At 40.4% G+C, this 24,305-nt stretch overlaps 1 pseudogene; it reads left to right on the top strand.

Moving 5' to 3' along the window:
* Positions 3,025 to 12,677, top strand: LOC102175308 (annotated as a pseudogene).

Raw genomic sequence — 24,305 nt, 5'->3', positions numbered from 1 at the left:
TCTCATTGGCACAGAGCCCAGATTATCCTGCTTATCTGAAATTAAGCCCAAATCCTACAATTTTTGAATACCTGCTGTCAGCTTCCTGCAAATGGGCCAGACTTCCCAGAGAATGTTAGCTAGAGTGCTGACCGAACTAGGGAACACAACAGAGGCTGGCACACACCATATCACCATGTAACTGTTTTCATGTCCTACCAGCAGCTCACTGATGAGCTGACAATTTCTCAGGTCGATTCAACAAACGCATCTTGGACGCCTTCTTTGTGCCGGGCTCAGTATGAGAACCATAGCAGAAAGCTGGCTAGGGGAGTATGTGAAGGGATCCAGTGTCCCTTCCTCTGGCCCCAAAGCCCTACTGGCTAACCTTAGGGATGACACAGAGCAAGGAACTTCGGTGTGGGCCAGGTTCAGTGCAGTCTCCTGTTTCCATGAGTGCTTAAGTCTGCAGGGAGGAAGAACCGCAGCAGAAGCCTTGCCGCCTACAGTCATGATTGAGGCTAGGCCCTCTGAGCAAAGGAGGAAAACATAGAGAAGTCAGCTCCCACCAGGAAGGCAGGGATCAGTGTGTCCCTCTTTAGCATTTTTTATTGTCTCTGAAAAGATTTATTATGTACGCCAACTGATCGTATAGAAAAAAGAAAATAATATACTGAGTACCATATATTTACCACCAGCTTCATCTCATATTCCCACCACCAGCTTCATCCCACATTCCCACCACCAGCTTCATCCCACATTCCCATAAATGTTTCAGTCTTTTTTAAATGTTTCAGATTTTTTAAAAAGAAATAAAGTAATAACATGGTTGGAACATGAATTTCTTCCCCAATCCATTTCTTTCCCTCAAAGGGAAAGTGAAAGTGTTAGTTGCTCCGTTGTGTCTGACTCATTGTGCCAACTCTTTGCGACCCCATGGACTGTAACCTGCCAGGCTCCTCTGTCTAAGGGATTTTCTGGGCAAGAATACTGGAGAGGGTATCCATTCCGTTTGCCAGGGGATCTTCCTGACCTAGGGATCGAATCTGGGTCTCGTGCATTGCAGGCAGATTCTTTACTGTCTCTGCCACCAGAGAAGCCCTCTGTCCTCAGGGGTAACTATTATTCTGAAAGTGGTCATTCAATGGCATGCTTTTATGCTATTTCTATACATGTAGATTATCTCAAAAATATTGTTTGATTTTGCAGTTTTTGAAATGTGTATATTTATATAAATGAAATTAAAATGTTCTTTATTTCTTAGAGAATTTTTTTCACTCAGTAATGTTTTGCATTCAACAATTTTGATCCATGTAACTGCAGTTCATGAATATTCCACAATTTATCTCCAATCTGTAAGTTTCTAATTGCTTTGTTCATAATGTGATTTTTAAAATTTATTTATTTTTAATTAAAGGATAATTGCTTTACAGTATTATGTTGGTTTCTACAAGACATTTTGTTTGCTATTAAAAAGAATGCTTTAAGATCATTTTCCACTTGTCTCTGGTCACACGTGCACAATTTTCTCTAGGATGTATATCCATAAGAAAGAATCACTGAGTGGTTATTTTGTGCATCTTTAACAGAAAATACCAAACTGTTCTCCAAACTTGCCCAATGTACAGTCTCAAAAACAGTGAATGAAAGTTCTAACTGCTCCACATCTTCATCAACACTTGACAGTTTGTGACATTTTAACTTTGTACCAATCTGATAGCTGTTATAAAAAATATCTTACTATGGTTTCATATTGCATGTCCCTGATTATAAATGAGATCAATCATCTTTTTGTGGACTGATTGAAATTCATATTTTTTGTCCTGTTAAATGTCGTCATGTCTTTTTCTGCATTTTTCTATTGTGTTGAATTCTCTAGTTGATTCATAGGAGTTCTTTACATATTCTGGATCCCAAACTTCTGTTACTTGAGTTGCAGATATTTTAATTGAGTTTGTAGCTTCTCTTTTTACTCTCTTTACGGTATTTTTTTTATAAACAAATGTTATCGATATTAATGTCATCAAACTTATCAATCTTGTTTCCTAAAGGTTTATTTTTTGTGTGTCTCATTTAAAGAATCTTTACCACCTCAAAGTCATAAAGCTCTTCCACTCATTTTTTTTCTAAATATTTTATACGTTCGCCCTTCACACTTGAGTCAATTCTGAATTAAATTTTTATGATTGGTGTAAGGTAAAGGTCCACTCCGCTTTTATTTTTTTCTACATAGATAACCAGATTTCCCAGGATGAAATACTCTTTCCTCACAGGGTCAATAATGTATCAAGTTTCCATTTATCCTTTGGTCAGTTGGACTATTCTGCCAATGGTCTATTTATCTATCATTGTGCCCACAATGCATTGTCTTAATTACCAGCTTTATGATTAGGACAACAGCGCTTCAGGTTTAGGGTGGTCCAACTGCAATCCATTTTGGCATTTGTCTCAGACTTGTCACTTTTCAAAACCACATACTATTATTAATAATTGCATTACAATATGCTAGAAGGAGTTTGGTAAACTCATGAGTTTTTACTTTGGGACTTCCCTGGTAGTTCAGTGGTAAAGAATCCTACTGCCAATGCAGGAGACGTGGGTTCAATCCCTGGGTCGGGAGGATCCCTGGAGAAGGAAATGGCAACCCACTCCTGTGTTCTTGCCTGGGAAATCCCATGGACAGAGAAGCCTGGGGGCTTCAGTCCATGGGGTTGCAAAAGAGTCAGACACAACTCAGCGATTAAACCACCACCGCCACACTTTGCACTTTAGTTTCTGCCGTCTCTTGTGTGTGATGCATCAGCAGCAAAAAGAACTCTCACTGCAACTCATGGTTAAAATTGAATATAACAAGCAATAATCTGGTTAGCTCTTTTCCCAATCCTTTCCGGAGGCAAGGTAGCTGTGAATTTTCTTTCAAGAACAACATGCTGGGTACTTACTGATAAAATCAGGCCAGGACAGTGAACTCTGTGTGACCTTGGCGGGGCAGTGGGGGAAATATTAGATGTGGCAGTCCCTGAGGATTATTTGGCATACCACACAATGGTGCCAGGCCTGCTAGGCCACCCGTCGGTAGGAAACCTGGGAAATTCCAGGTTAGATTATGTGAATTATGTGCAGGAAATAGTACTGAACAGTGCTGCTATAGAATGTATTGAAGGTAGATTGGACACGCTTGTCACAGAGGTTTTGGCATTCACTGCATGATGATAATATACTATTGTTTATTTATGCTATTGTTTGGTAACACTTTTACCACTGCGCAATAAGATCTTTAACAAAAAGAAGTTCAAAGGAAAAAAAAGTGCATGTTTAATAAAAATTCAATACTTCTAATTTCTCAAGAAAATGTATGATAAACATATAACTTCATAAAGTGTAAACATTTAGCATCCCACAAGGCATGTAGTAACATCAGTGACCACATGAAAACCAGCAGATACAATTGCTAAAGAGCCATCTCATTCAAAAGATGACAGTTGCATATAGTATGAGTCTGTGCCTGAAGACAATAATTTTCCATAAGCAGATGAATTTTATATATCATTCTGTGATATATTTCACAGAGACCTAATTCTCTTTTCATTGAGACCTAGTAGCCATTCTAAATTAATTTTTATATTAAATAATTTTAAAATAATTCCATAACCAATCTACACATAATCATACATACATATACAGAGGTAGAGAGAGACAAAAATTGAGAAGACTATTCATCGAGTGGTTGTCTCTGTGAGGGTCATTATCATATTTCTTTACATTCATTTTGTTTGTCTATTCTGATTTGTTTCTTATATGTTTCTTAAATAATAATAGAAGAAATTTTAGTTTAAGAGAGGGAATGACAATTGAAGATGAAATGAACTATATGGAGTTTATTAAACAGATAAACATCCCTGGGTTGGCAAGATCCCCTGGAGAAGGAAATGGCTACCCACTCTAGTATTCTTGCCTGGAGAATCCCATGGACTGATGAGCCCGCAGAGTCAGACACGACTTGTTGTTGTGTTGTTGTGGTTATCGCTCAGTTATGTCCAACTCTTTGCAACTCCAAGGGTTGCAGCACGCCAGGCCTCCCTGTCCTTCATCATCTCCTGGGGCTTGCTCAAACTCATGTCCATGGAGTCGGTGATGCCATCCAACCATCTCATCCTCTGTGGTGCCCTTCTGCTCCTGCCTTCTGTCCTTCCCAGCATCATGGTCTTTTCTGTGAGTCAGCTCTTCGCATCAGGTGGCCAAAGGTATGACTAAATAACAACAGCAACAAAACAATAATAAACACAATTTTGTGTTCTGTTAATTCCCCCCAGTAAGGACTCTCTGTCTTCACAGCCTTTGCCATGTAACTCTGTAGTCCCCTCCTCCTCTGACTATGGGTTTGGCCACATAGCTTACCTAGGCCAGTGCAATGTTAATAGATGCCAACAAGCAGGGGTTTAAAAACATTTCTTTCATGTCTAATTATTTTAGGCATACTCATTTTATATACTTTTTTAGATTATCAGTCTAATATTTCAGAAATTTAGGGCTTTAATTCTGCTTTATGTCTCCTGAGTAAGCTCCTGTTTGATTTCTTTTTTGTGTATTTTATCCTCTTTTATTATAAAAACTCTATTTTGCCTGGATTGGCTTTATTCTATGAGAACCTCATGTGCCCTTAGGGGAAGTATCATCCCTTCCGGATGTTACATTTGCTTCTGTAAGTGCCTCAGGGTTTTCCACTGGCCCAGGGTCAATTTTTATGTTAATTTCTTAACTTAGGGATTGCTGGACTTCCAAGGTAGTATTAAGTCAAAGTCAAAACTGCTGTGAGAAGCAGGCCTGAGTTTTCAATGTTTCAGTGAAAACATTTTTCCTTAACCAGTGTATGGGCAAAGGAATATGGATTTCCTTGTTACCTCCCTGTGCTGCTGAGCAGATTTTCTTCTACCATCCTTTCACTGAGGGTGCTACCCTTTGGCAGTTTCAGCCTCTCAGAGAGATTTCTGTTCTGGTTTCCTTTCCTGGTCCAGGACATGTCCTCCCTTCTGGTCCTGAACCCTGTCCTCTATTTTTGCATATACCTTAAAATCCAAGTCCCTCACTTAGGTAGTTCCTTCTAACTCCCCCACTACTCATTTGCAATAGTCACTGGAATCTTTTCCCTCAGATTTCAACGCCTGCTTCCTTTCTTATTATTTGCAGACTTCTCTCTTTCAAGCTCACCTATATTTTTAAAGACTTTTTCCTATATTTTGTCCAGCATTTCTAAGTTTTTGTAACGGAAATTGTTCCACTATAAATACTATTGCTTTTTAACCTATTACTTTTTTAACTTTTGAAAAATGTCTTAGTAGCATAAGTAACTGCAGAAAAGTTAGGGACCAGAGGGAGAGAGGAAAAATGTGGGATGTTCACTATGGAGGGACTTCCTTAGTGGTTCAGTAGTCAAGAATTTGCCTGCCAAGGTGTGGAGAAAAGGGAACCCTCTTCCACTGTTGGTGGGAATGGAAGTTGATACAGACACTATGGAGAACAGTATGGAAATTTCTTAAAAAACAAGGAATGAAACTACCATATGACCCAGGAATCTCACTACTGAGCATATATCCTGAGAAAACCATAATTCAAAAAGACACATGTACCCCAGTGTTCACTGCAGCACTCTTTGCAATAGCCAGGACATGGAAGCAACCTAAATGTACATTGACAGATGAATGGATAAAGAAGTTGTGGCACATGTACACAATGGAATATTACTCAGCCAGAAAGAGGAATAAATTTGAGCCCATTGAACTGAGGTGGATGAACCTCGAGCCTGTAACTGAGTGAAGTAAGTCAGAAAGAGAAAATGCAGATATATGGAAATTAGCTGGTGGAGGAAATGGCAATCCACTCCAGTATTCTTGCTTGGAAAATTCCATGGACAAAGAAGCCTAGAGGGCTACAGTCCATGGGGTTGCAAAGAGTCGGACTGCTGAGCAACTGAGCACACATGCATGCATGGAACATAGAAAAATGGCGCTGATGAACCTATTTGCAGGGCAGGAATAGAGGCGCAGACGTAGAGAACAGGCTTGTAGACACAGCAGGGAGAGAGGGTAGCACTGAAACGTATACATTTCCATATGTGAAATAGATAGCCAGTGGGAAGTTGCTATATAACACAGGGAGCTCAACCTGGTGTTCCCTGACAACCTAGAGGAGTAGGATGGAGGGGATGGGAGGTAGGTTCAAGAGGGAGGGGATACATGTATACTAATGGCTGATTCACACTGGTGTATGGCAGAAACCAACACAACACTGTAAAGCAATTATCATCCAACTAAAAATAAGTTTAAAAACAGAAAAAGAAGCGAACTGATAGTCACTCAGTTGTGTCCAATTCCTTGCGACCTCATGGACTGTAGACTGCCAGGTTCCTCTGTCCATGGGTTTGGGGTGTGGGATTGATCCCTGGCCGGGAAATTAAGATCCCACATGCCCCGGAGCAACTGAGCCTGCACTCCACAACTTCTGGAGCCCATGCGCCACAACTAGAGTCCGTGTGCCACAACAAAAGATCCTGCATAACGCAGCAAAGATCTTGCGTGCTGCAATTAGGACTGGATGCAGCCAAATAAATAAATATTAACAACAACAACAACAACAAAAGAATCTTCACTGTGTAGTAATTCAACAGAAGACATAAACTGTAAGCCAAAGGGAATGTGGACATACAATTTTAGGAAAATTAATTCAAGATTTTTCCATTTTCATACGAGTTGTGTCCTAAAATTGACCTGCCTACGGAGAAGGCAATGGCACCCCACTCCAGTACTCTTGCCTGGAAAATTTCATGGATGGAGGAGCCTGGTAGGCTGCAGTCCATGGGGTCACGAAGAGTCAGACACAACTGAGCGAATTCACTTTCACTTTGCACTTTCATGCATTGGAGAAGGAAATGGCAACCCACTCCAGTGGTCTTGCCTGGAGAATCCCAGGGACAGGGGAATCTGGTGGGCTGCCATCTATGGGGTCACACAGAGTTGGACACGACTGAAGTGACTTAACAGCAGCAGCAGCAGCAGCAGCATGTGCTGACTCTCTACCTGCCCTTTCACAATAGTCTTTCTCCCACTTTACAAATGGAAGGCATAGGTGTCATCATTTACCTCACTGTATGAAATCCTCCAGAGAGCCAAACAAAAGGACTATGGGAAACAACTGGTTTGGGAAACATCTTATTACTTTTATTTATTTATTTTTTAAATTGAAGAATAATTGCTTTACAGAATTTTGTTGGTAGTCACCAAATGCATGCTCTAAGGCTTTGTATGTTATAGTTATTTCTGTTGAAGGTAAAGCTTGGGGTTAGAAATGGAATATTTTGTTCCCATTGGGATATATCTAAGTCAGTGTGAATGCAGGAGAGGAATGACAATTTTCATTTAATGACTTTACCTCTTCTATTCCTCAATGACTGTCAAGGATGCATCATTTTTTAAATATTTTTTAATTGGAGGGTAATTGCTTTACAATATTGAGTTGGTTTCTGCCATGCATCAACATCAATCAGCCACAGGTATACATATGTCCCCTTTCTCCTGAATCCCCCTCCTATCCCCCTCTCCATCCCATCTCTCTAGATGGTCACAGAGCACCAGGTTGAGCTCCCTGTGTCACACAGCAAATTCCCACTGGCTATCGATTTTACATATGGTAATGTGTATTTTTCCACGCTACTCTCTCAATTTGCCCCACCCTTTCCTTCCTCCACTGTGTCCACAAGCCTGTTCTCTAGGTCTGTGTGTCCATTGCTGCCCTGCAAATTAGATCATCAGTACCATCTTTCTAGATTCCATATGCATGCATTCCATATGCAAATAATATACATTATTTGTCTTTCTCTTTCTGACTTACTTTACTCTATAATAGGCTCTAGGTTCATCCACCTCATTAGGGCTGACTCAAATGTGTTCTTTTTTATAATTGAGTAACATAGGATACATCATTTTTTAGGAGGAGTCCCATGAGGGGAAAGCAAAGAAAGCATTGGGGAAAAATATTGAAGTCTATAAGCAGTTTTTTAAAATACAAGCAATTCTTTTAGGAAACTCTTAATAGTCATCCTTAGATTATCTTGGCTGAAATAATTTGTCTGTTTTCTGTGACTATGATATATGATTTTAGATGAAGATTTTAATTTGTTTAAAATTCAGTGTGAATCAATACGTTAAAACCCATTTTATAAAGCAGCTATAGTCAATCTTTATCTTATTTCATCTAATTATTTAATATTTCCTAAAACTGACTAAAAACAAAAACTAAAAGTAGATGTCAGCTGCCAGGCCAATTAGTTTTATACTTTGGCCACCTCATGTGAAGAGTTGTCTCATTGGAAAAGACTCTGATGCTGGGAGGGATTGGGGGCAGGAGGAGAAGGGGACGACCGAGGATGAGATGGTTGGATGGCATTACCAACTCGATGGACGTGAGTTTGAGTGAACTCCAGGAGTTGGTGATGGACAGGGAGGCCTGGCGTGCTGCAATTCATGGGGTCGCGAAGAGTCAGACACGACTAAGCAACTGAACTGAACTGAACTGAACTGAACTGAAATATATGGCAGTTTGTCTGCATTCTATACCTTAAAAGGAGTGATGGAATAGTTTCATTTTTAAATGACAGTACTTATAAGATGGCATAAATTATATCCTTTGTAATTATTTGGATTTGTGATGAAAATTCTTATATGTCAGCTTTAAAATATATGAAGAAATATAGGGTTTTTAAAAATGAACTTAGTGATTATGTTAGTGAAAACATTTGAAGACTACTATAATAATTCCCAAAAAATGCATGATATTTCACAAATGCTCCTAGCAGAGGGTTGGCTGAAACACTGTTGATTTTTCCCATTGTCTGATCTCTGACTTCTTGTTAAATCTGCCAGGACTATTTAGAAAATATTTGCCAAGAAGCACTTAAACTCTGAAGTTTCTAATGAATTGAAGCTACTGTTGCACTCAGTAGTTTATTTAATAATCATGACCATGAATCATATTTTATGACTCCTCATTGCGGTATGGCTGAAGACTGAAGCCTGCTCTCAGAAATACCCTCTTGGGGGAAGACAGTCACTGGAAGGAAGTCTCAGAATGGGGCAAGTAGGCAAGACAGCATGTCCAATTATAAGCCAATTTCCAAGAATGGTTTAGGAAGTGGTGGGCAAAACTATAATTGCTGGGCTATCTTATCAGGGGCATGGGGCCTGGAATTTGGAAAACAGGGTAGCAACTAAGCTACTACTACTACACTCAGGAAAAGAGAGGTTCAGGGGGTCATTTGAAGGGCATACCACAGGGCTCTACCACCAGAGAAACCTATGGAGGAGGTGACCATATGTTCCTGTTTGCCTGACAGTCCAGGTAATACCTGTTGTCCTGGCATAATTATTCAGTTCAGTTCAGTTCAGTCACTCAGTCGTGTCTGACTCTTTGCGACCCCATGAATCGCAGCACACCAGGCCTCCCTGTCCATCACCAACTCCCGGAGTTGACTCAAACTCATGTCCATTGAGTCGCTGATGCCATCCAGCCATCTCATCCTCTGTTGTCCCCTTCTCCTCCTGCCCCCAATCCCTCGCAACATCAGAGTCTTTTCCAATGAGTCAACTCTTCGCATGAGGTGGCCAGACTACTGGAGTTTCAGCTTTAGCATCATTCCTTCCAAAGAAATCGCAGCGCTGATCTCCTTCAGAATGGACTGGTTGGATCTCCTTGCAGTCCAAGGGACTCTCAAGAGTCTTCTCCAACACCACAGTTCAAAAGCATCAATTCTAACAGCGCTCAGCCTTCTTCACAGTCCAACTCTCACATTCATACATGACTACTAGAAAAACCATTGCCTTGACTAGACGGACCTTAGTCAGCAAAGTAATGTCTCTGCTTTTGAATATACTATCTAGGTTGGTCATAACTTTTCTTCCAAGGAGTAAGCATCTTTTAATTTCATGGCTGCACTCACCATCTGCAGTGATTTTGGAGCCCCCCAAAAATAAAGTCTGACACTGTTTCCACTGTTTCCCCATCTATTTCCCATGAAGTGATGGGACTAGATGCCATGATCTTCGTTTTCTGAATGTTGAGCTTTAAGCCAACTTTTTCGCTCTCCTCTTTCACTTTCATCAAGAGGCTTTTTAGTTCCTCTTCACTTTCTGCCATAAGGGTGGTGTCTTCTGCATATCTGAGGTGATTGATATTTCTCCCAGCAATCTTGATTCCAGCTTGTGTTTCTTCCAGTCCAGCGTTTCTCATGATGTACTCTGCATATAAGTGAAACAAGCAGGGTGACAATATACAGCCTTGAAGTACTCCTTTTCCTATTTGGAACCAGTCTGTTGTTCCATGATGCTGTGATTTATAATAAGAAATATATACTTGGTCTGCATCCCTGCTTCTGGCACAGAACTCCTAAAACCATTGGAATTTCCTAAGAAATAAGACAAAAGAAGTGTCTTGATAATCACAATAAATCCCTTTCAATCATATCTGAGTTTATATTAATGAAGTGACTTTTGGAAAATTCCTAAGGATGAGGGCTGGTTGTCAGAGGAAACAATTGTGTGATTGGAGGATTGGAAATTTCAGTCACCCTGTCCCCTTCCCTATCCACTTCTTGGTAGGGGATCAGGGAAGGAGGTTGCAAGGTGAATGATTGCCAATGGCCAATGATTCAATCAATCATGCCTATGTAATGAAGCCTCCATAAAAACTCAAAACCTGGCGTTCTAAGTTGGTGAACAGCCAGCTGTAAGACAATGGTGTGAAGGTGAATGATGCTCTAAGAGAGGGCATGGATGCTCTGAGCCCCTTCCCACATATTTTGCCCTATGTGTGTCTCTTTCATCTGACTGTTCCTGAGTTATATTCTTTTATAATAAACTGATAAGCTAATAAGCAAAATGTTTCTCTGACTTCTATGATCTGCTCTAGCAAATTAATGGAACCCAAGGAGTGGGGGTCACTTAAACCTTTGATTCATAACCAGTCAGTCAGAAGCACATGTGATGACCTGAACTTGTGATTGGCATCTGAAACAGGGGTTTCAGTCTTGTAGGATTGAGTCCTTAACCTGTGGGAGCTGATGCTATCTCCAAGGAGCTAGTGTCAGAGTAAAATTGAGTAAAATTGTAGGACACTTAACTAGTGTCAGTGAATAGGTGGTGAGTGGAAAAACCCAACACATTGGAACTAGAGGTGCAGAATCATATCCCCCTTTTCATTTCCAAAGTGTTTCAAATATTCTGTAAATTACATGTAATTTATATAGTATAAATGTTTATTCTTAATTTCTGTACTTATCTCACCATGGACCAGTCAATGGGCTGGTACGCATCTATAGAACACACACTCTAAGCATCATAATTCTAAAGAGTCAGAGTAAGACCTCTAGGAGGACATACTAACTGTGAGTGTTTGAGTGTTCGCTCAGGCAATCATGGCTGAAGTTCTGAGACCAGAGTCCTAGAGTTAATGCCTGTGTGAATGAGATATAGCTTTCTGTTGTTCTCTAGATACAGATCACATACCTAAAGTCAAAATCCAACTAAGAGTTTATGGACTGATGGCGAAAAGATCTCAAGGATACATCTCAACAACTGAGCCTGAATGCTGCAACTACTGAAGCCCACGGGCCTAGAGCCTAGAGCCTGTGCTTCACAACAAGAGAAGTCACTGCAATGAGAAGCCTGTGCACTGAAACAAATAGTAGCTTGCAGTCTCTACAACTAGAGAAAAGCCCAAGCAGCAATGAAGACCCGGCAAAACCAACCAACCAACCAAACAAACAAACAAACTATGCCATGCTCTTTTCAGGCCAGGTGTTGGCCAGGCAAATGAGTGTTGGCCTCCTTAGAAAAGATTAGGCTATGTTCAGTTCTGAGCTTCCCTGGTGACTCAGAGGGTAAAGCGTATGCCTGCAATGCAGGAGACCTGGGTTCAATCCTTGGGTGGGGAAGATCCCCTGGAGAAGGAAGTGGCAACCCACTCTAGTATTCTTGCCTGGAAAACCCCATAGATGGAGAAGCCTGGTGGGCTACAGTCCATGGAGTCACAAAGAGTTGGACACGACTGAGTGACGTCACTTTCACTTTCTTTCAGTTCTGAGCACTAAGACTGTGAAGCCCAATGGCAAGAAGCAGGGGTTGGAATCTGGCATCTCCCAGACTCTCCAGGAATTTGAGATCAACTTGGAACTCAGGGATCCACTAAGGAAGCTGAATACAGCAAGAGCCAAGAAAATGAAGTTGGTGGTGGTCAGTAAGCTATTACAATCTTTGTTCCCATTCCTCAACTGAAATCTTTTCAGAAAACCCAAGTCCAGTTAGTACGTCAACTGGAGAAAAAGTTCAGTGGGAAGCATGTTGTCTTTAGTGTCCAGAGGAGAATTCTACCTAAGCCAACTCAAAAAAGCTGTACCAAAAAATAAGCAAAAATATCTCAGGAGCTGCGCTTTGACAGCTGGGCACAATGGCATCCTGGATGACTTGGTTTTTCCCAAGTGAGATTATGGGCAAGATAATCCAAGTCAAACTGGATGGCAGCCAGCTCCTAAAGGCTCATTTGGATGAAGCACAACAGATAATGTGAAACACAAAGTTGAAACATTTTCTAGTGTCTATAAGAAGCTCATGGGCAAGGATGTTAATTTTGAATGCCCAGACTTTCAGTTGTAAACAAAAATGACTAAATAAAATATTCACAATTAAAAAAAAAAGAGTAAGTGACTCAGTAAGGATGGGACAGGGACTCTCATACTGCTCTCCTGGACTATTTCAGGAACCTCAATTTATGTTTTATGTCAATTATAACAAGTACATCTTAGCTCAATTCTTTAATGTGTCCATTTCAGTGAATACAACAGGTTTCCAAAATGAAAACACTGAGTCCCAGTTTAAGAAGGCAATTGGCTAGGTGTCCATTAGCTTCTCCCAACAACCCATAAAATACCTTAAAGAAGTAGTTTGATTCTCTCCCCCACACTGAGTGACCCGGTGACTGTCCCCTCCAGCTCTGGAAAGAGACTGGAGGTTTATATCTGAAAAAGGTAAAACAAAGGGCATCTTCTCTGGAAAATACACGGCAAAGCGGAAGGCCAAAGTACAGCACTGAAGCTGAGCAGATTAGGGGATGGTTGTATGCTGCACACGGGCTCCTTTAGGTCCCTCTCCCAACTGGATCCTCCAACACAGGGGACCAGGTCTTCACCCACCAGGCAGGATATTTGAAGTATCTTTTCTGGGAAAATCTGACCAGCCTAGTTGTAAAGAAATGGACTCTAGATATTTAATATTAGATAAAGAGACTAAGTCAATCAAATACATAGTAAAAGACAACTTGAAGCAGAATATGTATGGAAAAGAAAACTTTAAAAATAATCACTAATATTTGAGGAGATATTATGTCCATGAAATAAGAACAGGATTATATCAAAATGTTTAAAGAACAAAAAAAGAGCTCTTAACATTTAAAATATGATAAACAAATATTCAGTGAAATAATTGAAAGAAAGTGGTGAGAAAATACTCCAGAAAGTAAACTCAATCCAAAAAGAGAAAGAGAGAAAAGAAAAAAAACATGAACACAGAGAGATGGAAAATAGAAGAGCAAATTTAGGAGGAGAAAACAGAGTGATGAAGTCGCCAATGAAATAATTTAAGGAAAATTTCCAGAACTGAATGATACATATTTTCAGAATATTACTAAGGACAAATAGAATATCCTGTAAGGAAAGAGAGAGACAGAGAGGCTGATTCACTTACAAAGAATCAGAAAGGTTTTATACTGTCCAAGTACAAACCTGGAGGCTAGAGGATAATAGAGCAATCTTAAAATTTCTAGAAAAAAAATTTCTATCTTAGAATTTCATACTAGTCCAATAATCAGTCAAGTGTCAGAGTAGAAAAAAAACAAGTCAGGCATAGTAATTTTCCAAAAATTTACCTCTGTGCACTGTTCTGGAGAAGGTACTAGAGGTATGCTCCATCAAAATGAGAGGATGAACCAGGAAGAAGACATGGGATAGAGAAAAGAAAGGCTCAAATATAGGAGAAAGACAAAGGGAATTCCTAAGATGATGGTGAAAGGAAATCATAGGATGGCACCTAAGCCAAACCGAAGTAAATCAGAAGGGTCTTAGAAAGAAAATGAAATGGATAGAAAACCTAATGTGAATAGACATCTTGACAGCTGGTTAAGAGTTTGAATTAGTAAGAAGGAAAAGCTAAGGAAATGAAAAAAAAAGAAGACAATTATTAATGCTAGGAAAACCAAAAGGTTATGTGAGAAAAGAAATAATGATATGATATAGCTCACCTGTGAATAGTGTTTGAAAGTGTTAATCACTCAGTCATGTCCAGCTCTTCACACCCCATGGATTGTGGCCCACCAGGCTCCTCTGTTCATGGGATTACCCAGGCAACAATACTGGAGTGGGTTGCCATTTTCTTCTGCAGGAGATCTTCCTGACCCTAGGAACAAACCCGAGTCTCCTGCATTGCGGGCAGATTTTTCACCATCTGAGCCACCAGGCATGCACCCTGTGAATGGTGTTCACTTATTAATGATAATGTAAACACTGACTATTAAATCTAACCAAAATTATGATATAGTTATACTAGAAGATGGACATGGGAAGGGTAATTAAACTTGGAAGATGCTGGAGGAAAAAAGAAAGCAAAGTTCTTTCTGTACCACAGTGGGAAATCAATAGATTAGGACAAAGAGTAAAAAGTCTAGGAGTAGCAATAAAGATATATTGCTTAAATACAAGGAGCTAACAGTCAATATAATCAGCTAAGAGAAGTGAAAATAATTAATTCCTGGAAGGGAGAAATAGAGTAAAGTGAAGAAGAGTGCTGTTTTGCACAACAAACTAGAGGGAACTTGATGACTCTTTCAATTATGCCAAATATAACTCTGACATAAATGAAACCTTAAAAAGAAAACTAAAGCAAATAGTAAACAATTATAATTTAGCATATAATAGAAGAAAACTTCCATGAGGTAAAGAAATACCTTAATCTGCAGGCATATTTAAAATAAACTATTACATAGACAAGGTTTCCCCGGTGGCTCTGCGGTAAAGAATCTGCCTGCAATGCAGGAGACGCTGGTTTGACCCCTGGGTCAGGAAGATCCCCTGAAGAAGGGAATGGTTACCCACCCCAGTATTCTTGCCTGGAGAATACCATGGACAGAGAAGCCTGGTGGGCTACAGTCCATAGGGTCTCAAAGAGTTGGACACAACTGAGTGACTTAACATGCATGCACGTATTACATAGACCTATCCTTGGGAATTTAAAATTTTAAGGATAAAGAATCCTACATTAAAATTTACTGCAAAGAGACAAAATTAGAGGATAATGGAGAAATTTCTAAAGGTTTGAGGAAAAAAATTGTGTCCAGGAATTCCATGGCAAACCAGTGCATCTTCTCTTTCACTTTTAAAAGAAACAAAAAGACATTCGCAGATAACCTTCAAAAGCATATCATTCTCATATTTCCAGCTGAGAGATGACTCAAAAAAACCCTCAAAGATTATGCTATAAAAGGATATTTTGGTGGTATTTAAATAAAGCGAAAAATTTCATCAATATATTTTAAAATTATGGTTTCAAAACAATTCAAATGGGGAAATCTATTACTGAAAGACAAAATAATAATTTCATAATAGTAACAACTAACAAGGTGAAATAGATGGGGAAACAGTGGAAACAGTGTCAGACTTTATTTTTGGGGCTCCAAAATCACTGCAGATGGTGATTGCAGCCATGAAATTAAAAGATGCTTCCTAAAAAAAAAAAAAAAAAAAAAAGATGCTTCCTCCTTGGAAGAAAAGTTATGACCAACCTAGATAGTATATTCAAAAGCAGAGACATTACTTTGCCAACTAAGGTCTGTCTAGTCAAGGTTATGGTTTTTCCTGTGGTCATGTATGGATGTGAGAGTTGGACTGTGAAGAAGGCTGAGCGCCGAAGAATTGATGCTTTTGAACTGCGGTGTTGGAGAAGACTCTTGAGAGTCCCTTGGACTGCAAGGAGATCCAACCAGTCCATTCTAAAGGAGATCAACCCTGGGATTTCTTTGGAAGGAATGATGCTAAAGCTGAAACTCCAGTAGTCTGGCCACCTCATGCGAACAGTTGACTCATTGGAAAAGACTCTGATGCTGGTAGGGATTGAGGGCAGGAGGAGAAGGGGACGACAGAGGATGAGATGGCTGGATGGCATCACGGACTCGATGGACATGAGTCTGGGTGAACTCCGGGAGTTGGTGATGGACAGGGAGGCCTGGCGTGCTGCGATTCATGGGGTCACAAAGAGTTGGACACGACTGAGCGACTGAACTGAACTGAACATAAGGTGAAAGCTTTTTCCTGGAATTAGGAATCTCTGGTTACCTTAGCTTCTGTTTTTGTTTTCTTCCTTTTAGTAGTCCAACACCTGTGTAAGTGATTCCTTGTATTTAATACCTTCTTTTTGATATACTTAGTGTGGTTTCTGCCTTTCTGATTGAACCTTGACTTATAAAGTTAGTAAATGACAGGGCTGAGATTCAAATCCGGTAATCTGACTCCAGAGCTTGTACTCTTATTGTTATTTATATTATTCTAAGCTCTTAAACACCAAACGAGAGAAAAAACTGAACATGACTTTAAATAATCTTTGGGATAAAGAGGGACCAAAAATTGTAAAATGTAATTAGAGTACTTAGATCTTAAATAAGGATTAGAGAAAAATTAAAACTTCTGTGACACATGAAAGCTCTATTTATTGTAAGCAAAGCTTTCAGCTTTACATAGTTGTATTTTGAAACAAGAAAGAAAAAGCAAATACACCAAATATTTGTCTAAATAATTAGAAACATAAAAATTAAGTAAATAAATAAACATAAAATAAACCAAGGAAAAGCCAAAAGAAAAATGAAATGTAAACACAAGTAGAAAATATGCAGGACTCATGCCTGTTTTTGCTTATGATTTTATAGAATCTGAGAAAATTTTCCTCTGACCTCAGAGGTCCTTCTACATAGTGGAAAAATTTGGTTTTAATGAAGTATTTTCTCTATCAACTAAAGCTAGTCACACACATTCATAGGTTATATACATACATACTGAAAATGACAGGAAGAATATCCATCTAACTGCTGTAGAGTTGACTTATGAGTGGAGTTAGGGTTGGAGAAGGCGGGATCAGACCAAGAAGGATGGAAGGCAAAATATAGAGGCAGGGTGAAATCACAGACTGTAGCCCACTGGACTCCTCTGTCCATGGAATTCTCCAAGCAAGAATACTGGAGTGGGTGGCCATTCCCTTCTTCAGGGGATCTTCTTGACCCATGGATCAAACCTGGGTCTTGTGCATTACAAAGAGATACATCTGAGCCACTAGGGAAGCCCTCTCAGTAATGAAATTAATTATTTTTATTCTTCTTCCTTCTGCTTTTCTTTTTCCTGCTCTTCTATTTCTAGATTTTACAAAATGATCATGTATTATTTTACCTGGAAAAAAATTTTTTTAATAACGCTTTATCAAAGATTCTAAAAGCCTAAGATCAACCTGGGGGAAAGTGTTTTCCATGTACGTGACAACAGGTTTTAAAGAACATCATTAATACATAAAGAACTGCACATCTAATCTTGGAGAAGGCTATAGCAACCCACACCAGTACTCTTGCCTGGAAAATCCCATGGATGGAGGAGCCTGGTGGGCTGCAGTCCATGGGGTCTCTACAAGTTGGGCACGATCGAAGCAATTTAGCAGCAGCAGCACATCTAATCTAAAGTAGTCACTCAGACCATTTCTATTTATCATTATCCAACATTTTTCTTGACTTTGCTTATTTACTGTGTTTTGCTTACCCTAATCCTAATGTAGGCTCTTTTACAAGCAGAAAACTTATTTATCTTGTTTCACATCATATTGCCTATGCCTAGAACAGTGCCTAGTATATGGGAGGAGTTCAGTACATACCAAATGAATAAATAAAAGAGTATTTGCAATCAGTTCTTAAAAATGAATGCCCCAACAGAAAAATTAACAACATAATTTTAAAATGAAATATACATAATCAATAAGTTTTAGGCTATAAATTCTGTAAGGAATGGAATATGTCTACCTATTTGTCATTATATTTCCCGTATCTAGCATAGTTTTGGCAACAAATAGGTGCTTAATAAAACAACAAATGAATAAATGAGTGAATGTAACGTTAAAGAAAAATTTTCATGACACTTGTCAAAGACAGTAAGGAAGACTTATTCAAGAGGGACTATTGCAATTAAGATTTGGTACTAGGGGAGAGACATCGACAGTGAAGTCACTCAGTGTCCGATTCTTTGCTACCCCATGGACTGTAGCCTATCAGGCTTCTCAGTTCATGGAATTTTCCAGGCAAGAGTACTGGAGTGGGTTGCCATTTCCTTCTCCATGGGATCTTTCCGACCCAGGGATCAAACCTAGGTCTCCTGCATTGTGGGCAGACAGTTTACCATCTGAGCCACCAGGGAAGTCCGGTAGGGGAGGGAGACCAAGCTCAAATCCAAACAAACCAGGATAAGTGGAGGTTTATAGTTAACGAGCAGGGTGGGGAGCAGTGAATGGAAAATTACTAGAGGAAGCATCAAGGCTAGGGGGATTCTTGCTGATCAGACTCAGCAGGATTCTTGCCTTAAGGCAGCTTAAGGTGATAAGATGTTGAGAGTGAAGGATAAGGAATTTGACCAGATATCCAGAGTAATATCAAGGCTGGAGGATTTTCACTAAACTGACTCAGCAGAATTTTTGCTAAAACTGGACTAACTGGGCCAAGGACAGAGCACAAGGTCAAAGTCTAGTTTAAAAAAAAGGACTCCAAGGCACTGACTCAAGTTTGGTCAAGGAGAGTTTTTATCAAAGAAAGTCTTTGAAAAAGTCTTCACTGACTTTGGAGAAGCCTCTTGAGAGTCCCTTGGACTACAAGGAGATCAAATCAGTCAATCCTAAAGGAAATCAACCCTGAATTTTCACTGGAAGGACTGATGCTGAAGCTGAAGCTCCAATACTTTGGCCACATGATGCGAGGAGCCGACTCATTAGAAAGGACCCAGAAAGATTGAAGGCAGGAGGAGAAGGGGACGACAGAGGATGAGATGGTTGAATGGCATCACCAACTCATTGGACATGAGTTTGAGCAAGTTCTGTTGCTTCCTGACCTGCATATAGGTTTCTCAAGAGGCAGGTCAGGTGGTCTGGTATTTCCATCTCTTTCAGAATGTTCCACAGTTTATTGTGATCCACACAGTCAAAGGCTTTGGCACAGTCAACAAAGCAGAAATGAATGTTTTTCTGGAACTCTCTTGCTTTTTCCATGATCCAGTGGATGTTGGCAATTTGATCTCTGGTTCCTCTGCCTTTTCTAAAACCAGCTTGAACATCTGGAAGTTCACGAGTCACGTATTGCTGAAGCCTGGCTTGGAGAATTTGGAGCATTACTTTGCTAGCATGTGAGATGAGTGCAATTGTGCAATAGTTTGAGCATTCTTTGGCATTGCCTTTCTTTGGGATTGGAACGAAAACTGACCTTTTCCAGTCCCATGGCCACTGCTGAGTTTTCCAAATTTGCTGGCATATTGAGTACAGCACTTTCACAGCATCATCTTTCAGGATTTGAAATAGTTCAACTGGAATTCCATCACCTCCACTAGCTTTGTCTGTAGTGATGCTTTCGAAGGCCCACTTGACTTCACATTCCAGGATGTCTGGCTCTAGGTGAGTGATCACACCATCATGATTATCTTGGTCGTGAAGATCTTTTTTGTACAGTTCTTCTGTGTATTCTTGCCACCTCTTCTTAATATCTTCTTCTTCTGTTAGGTCCCTACCATTTCTGTCCTTTATTGAGCCCATCTTTGCGTGAAATGTTCCCTTGGTATCTCTAATTTTCTTGAAGAGATCTCTAGTCTTTCCCATATACTTTAGATCATCTGTAAATTACTGAAAATACCTAATACAATGTAAATACTATGTAAATAGCTGCTGGCCAAGGTACATTCAAGTTTTGCCTTCTGGAACTTTCTGTAATTTTCTTTTCTGAATATTTTCCATCTGTACTTGATTTAATGCTCCAGTGTGCAACCCTCAAATATAGGGGGCCAAATGTACATCCAAAGTGCCATAGTAACAGTAAGTAGCAGGACACAGCAGAAGGCGTAGTTGAAAGATTTACAGGGCAACTGAAGGGAGAAGGGGTCTTAGGTCTATAATAGAGCATTGGACTGGAAAATGTTGAGAGATCCTTGAAAATTTGAGCTGTATAAAAACAGCGAATGCAAAAAAAAAAAAAAAAGTCAGTAGTAAATATCTCCGAGTGATTTTATTGAGTTGACTTCTATTCTTCATAGTCTTTGATGATTATATAATTACTTTTCTACTCAGAAAACAAAACCAAAAACCAAGAAATCTTTTTAAAGAAAATAAGTGGTTGTTACTCTGTCCCTTCTGCTAAACAAGGGTTCTCAAACTTGAAAATGTATCAGAATCACCAGGATGGTTGGTGAAAAGAGACAGCCACCTCTGCCCCTCCCTCCTATTCAAAAGATCTGGATGGGGCCTGATAATTTGCATTTCTAATAAGTTCTAAAAGATGGCAACATAGAACGGCTATGTGGTGTCCAGAAAATGACTGGGTTTTGAAGTCAGTCAGATTGTAATTCCAATTCTGCCCTTACCAGACTGGGTGTAGCAACAGTTGACATACTTTAACCCCAGTTAGCCTGTTTCCACATTGATAAGTGTCTTGTGAAGGCTGCATGATATGATTAAATATCCACTGCAGTGCAGGCCTTAGTTAATGTCCTTAAATAATGTTGGCCCCCTTCTCTTTGACTTCCTGTAAGGAATTAACCACACATTGGCCATAACTGGGTTTTACTGTGACATGGTTTAGCCATATCACAGGCCAAATTATTTCCTCCAAACCCAACAAACCATGTGCATTCCTGTTACTAATAAAATTTTCATTGTTCATTTATGAAATTGGGGAAAATAGTATTGATAGAATAGTATCTACTTTGATACAATCGATATTAGTATCTACTTTGCAGAGGTGCAGATCTGCATCCATAAGGATTAAACAATGTAATATGTTAAGTGCCTAATTCAGCAGTTAGCATGTGGAAGATACATAGTAAATATCAATTTCTTTTCCCTTTTTTTAAACAATTCATTTATTTATTGGGCTGCGTTGGGTCTTTAGTTGTAGCATGTGGGATTTTCATTGCATCACATGGGATCCTTCTTTGTGGCCCAGGGACTCATGGGCTCAGTAGTTGCTTTGAGGCATCTGGGACCCTTAATTCCCCCAACTGGAATCAAACTGTGTCCCCTGAATTGCAAAGCTGATTCTTAACCACTGGACCAGCAGGGTAGTCCCTCCTTTTCCTTTCCTTTTAATTGGATATTTCTCATTAGTATCTCTTAGAGCAAGTTCAAAATGGTCTATAATACCTCAAAACAATCTTTCCACCCTAATCAGATTGTTTTCTGCATCACATTTAATTTGAACTTGATTATTTGGTTTATTTAAATACTGATAAGGACACACTCTATATAAACTATCATATTGGATGTTCAAGGAGATAAATAGACGACTGTTACCTGATTCTGAGTAGAGGTGACAATATACTTGAAAAGTTGAATAGAAATGCAAGGCCAGGTAGGACAAATCATACTTTTGTAAGTGTGCTAGGAATTTTGAGATTACAGTGGTTGATCAGATTATCTTGCACTAAGAACTAGAGAATTACTAAGCGTTGTAAGAGAGCTATTGCTTTTTGGCTGAGAAAATAGGTCCAGAGGTCTAAGTGGTCTAGGTGCACAGCTGTGGAGTGGTAGAGGTTTCCTGTCCCCTGGTCCCATGCTGCTTATAGATTTGCTTCTTACTTTAAGTAGGCAGTATGGTGTTGCTAGTTAAGCACTGGGTTCTGTAGCTAAAATGTTTGGATTTGAGTCCTGGTTTTGCCAGTTACTATTTGTGTGACTTTGGGCAAGCCACTTATCTCTATGCTTCAGTGCCCCATCTATAAAGTGAAAATAACAATAGTACCTTATTTCATAGTGTTGTTATGAGAATTCACCAACTTAATACATGTAAAGCATTAAAAATTGTGGTTTTGTCAGTATAACTGCCATCAGTCTTCAAGAGAATGGAAGACAAAAAAATCTAGTCTTTTGTTTTTTTCGTCTTTTTCTTCTTTGTAAAACTTCTTCCCTCAGATTCTGATCAAAGCATTCAGATGAGCACTCAATGAATACATGTTAGCTACCTTAACTCTACAAGATAAAAACACATTTTTGTATCTTAGAAGTAAGGGTGGAGATCTGCCGAATTCTGGCCTAGTCTGGTTAACAGGAAAGTCTAGGAAAGTAAAAACTGAGAGAGCAACAGATTCTAGGACCCAACAGGTCTTCTTTAAAAAAGCCAAGATCAGTAGGTGCAGAGAAAGATGGAGGTCAATGAATCTAATTTCAACTTGGCTCTCCCATCTATTTCAAGACCTATTGCAAACTTCCTTGGGAAAAAATCTAGCCTTTTAAAGAAAGTGCAGAGAACATGTCTCCCATGGGTTTGTTTCGAGGGACTGTCTTAGCAGGTGCTGCGTTCTGCCCTGGAGGTGGCTGCGCGGATTTGTGAACTGAGGTGACAGCATCGACTCCCTCCGGAAGAAAAGATGCTGTCTCTACACAGGAAGTTTAACTGATAGTTTAACTACGATACTACTTGAAACACGATGAACAAAAAAGAGGAGGAGGACAACAGGGAGAAAGAAAAGAGGGAGGAGAAAAAAGAGGAGGAGGAGGAGGAAGAGGAAGCAGCAGAAACCTCTGTCAATTCAGTCACAGTTCAGTTTAAAATTTAAATTTCACTTAAGAGAAACCAAGAACACCATCCCCCTAACCTCGCCCCCGACCTCCATCGCCCCGCCCTGGAGCACCTTTCTCTACTCTCTTCAAATGCCTGCAGAAAAAATTCTAGGACTAATTTACAAGCCAAAAGGGCGGTCTCAGAAATAGGGAGCAGGTGGAGGTGAGAAATAACTTACATTCAGGATTTGAAAAATTATGGATCTGGGGAGGGGGGATGGGAAAGGATTTGGCACCACTGTCAGCATCACCTATCAGGAAATCTAGGGATGGAGAAGGATACCAAGAAGGGTCCAAATCTTCTGCCTTTGGCAGATGCAAACCACACTGTCCCCCTCCATTCTGCGCACTCGGGCGATACCAGGGTAAAAATGAGCATCAAAACAGGAATATTGAAGAGGAAAGATATAACAGTCAGTCTAGAGTTCTCGTGTGGGCGAGGGTTAAATGAAGGTTAGGCAAAACCGCGGCATCAGAAAAGGTGGAAGAATTAAGGATCACCGTCAGACAAACCCCGAAGTTTGGGGTCGAGCCAAGGGTTTGGGTCGCCTGGTAACCTACGATTGGCTCCGCACAAACGCTCTCTAAGTTTCTCAGTTTGAGTCTCGCATGCAAATTTCCTGAAAAGTCACCGTCTTATTAAGGGTTTTCACAGTGCCTAGCTCAGAGCTGACTGCAGAGCCTGTTCTCAACATCTGTGAGCAAAAGCTGCTTTTGAAGTTGGGAGGAGGAAGGGCTCTGGTTTTATTTATGTTAGGGTTAGCTTTGAGGTGTGGCCAGGCACCAACGGCCAGCGAAAATTTCCCGATCGCCCTCGGTCTTCCACCTCTGTCCAGGCGACGTCGGTAAGCTCCGCAGGACCCGCTAGGGGCTAAGCTGCTAAGCCGCGTCCTTCAGGTGTCAGCCTCGATCCATTTGGAAACCACAATCCCCAGAATCCCTTGTGCAGGGAGGTCAAGTCGCAAATAAGATGGCTCCAGAAGGGTGGAACATGCAGCAGGGTGGAAACCCTAGTCTCTGGCAGTTTCTTTCCCGGATGTGTTTAAATAACCGAATCCCACAAATACACCACCCCGCTAACCACCTCCGTGGCGGAGAAGGCCACCGCAGCCGCCTCGCTCGCTCCTCCAGGGCATCCTGGGAGTTGTAGTCCAGCCGCTAGGCTGCAGCGAACTACCTTTCCCATGGTGCTCCACGGGTTGGGCAATATCAACGTTCTTTTCCAAAACTCTCTCCGCACTGAGACCCCGTTTCCCCACTCCCCTTCTCTCCGACAACGCGTTCTCATTCTTGGTGACGGAGTGGAGGCCTCCAGGGGCCTCAGCCCCTGGCTCTGCCGCTCGAGGAGGCACTTCCGGCGGCGGTTCACTTCCTGGTTGGGTGGATGGAGCCGGGCGGGAG

Source organism: Capra hircus, chromosome 11 (genome assembly GCF_001704415.2).
Source record: "Capra hircus breed San Clemente chromosome 11, ASM170441v1, whole genome shotgun sequence".
Classification (NCBI taxonomy): domain Eukaryota; kingdom Metazoa; phylum Chordata; class Mammalia; order Artiodactyla; family Bovidae; genus Capra; species Capra hircus.
This window is presented reverse-complemented; position numbering and strand designations above follow the sequence as displayed.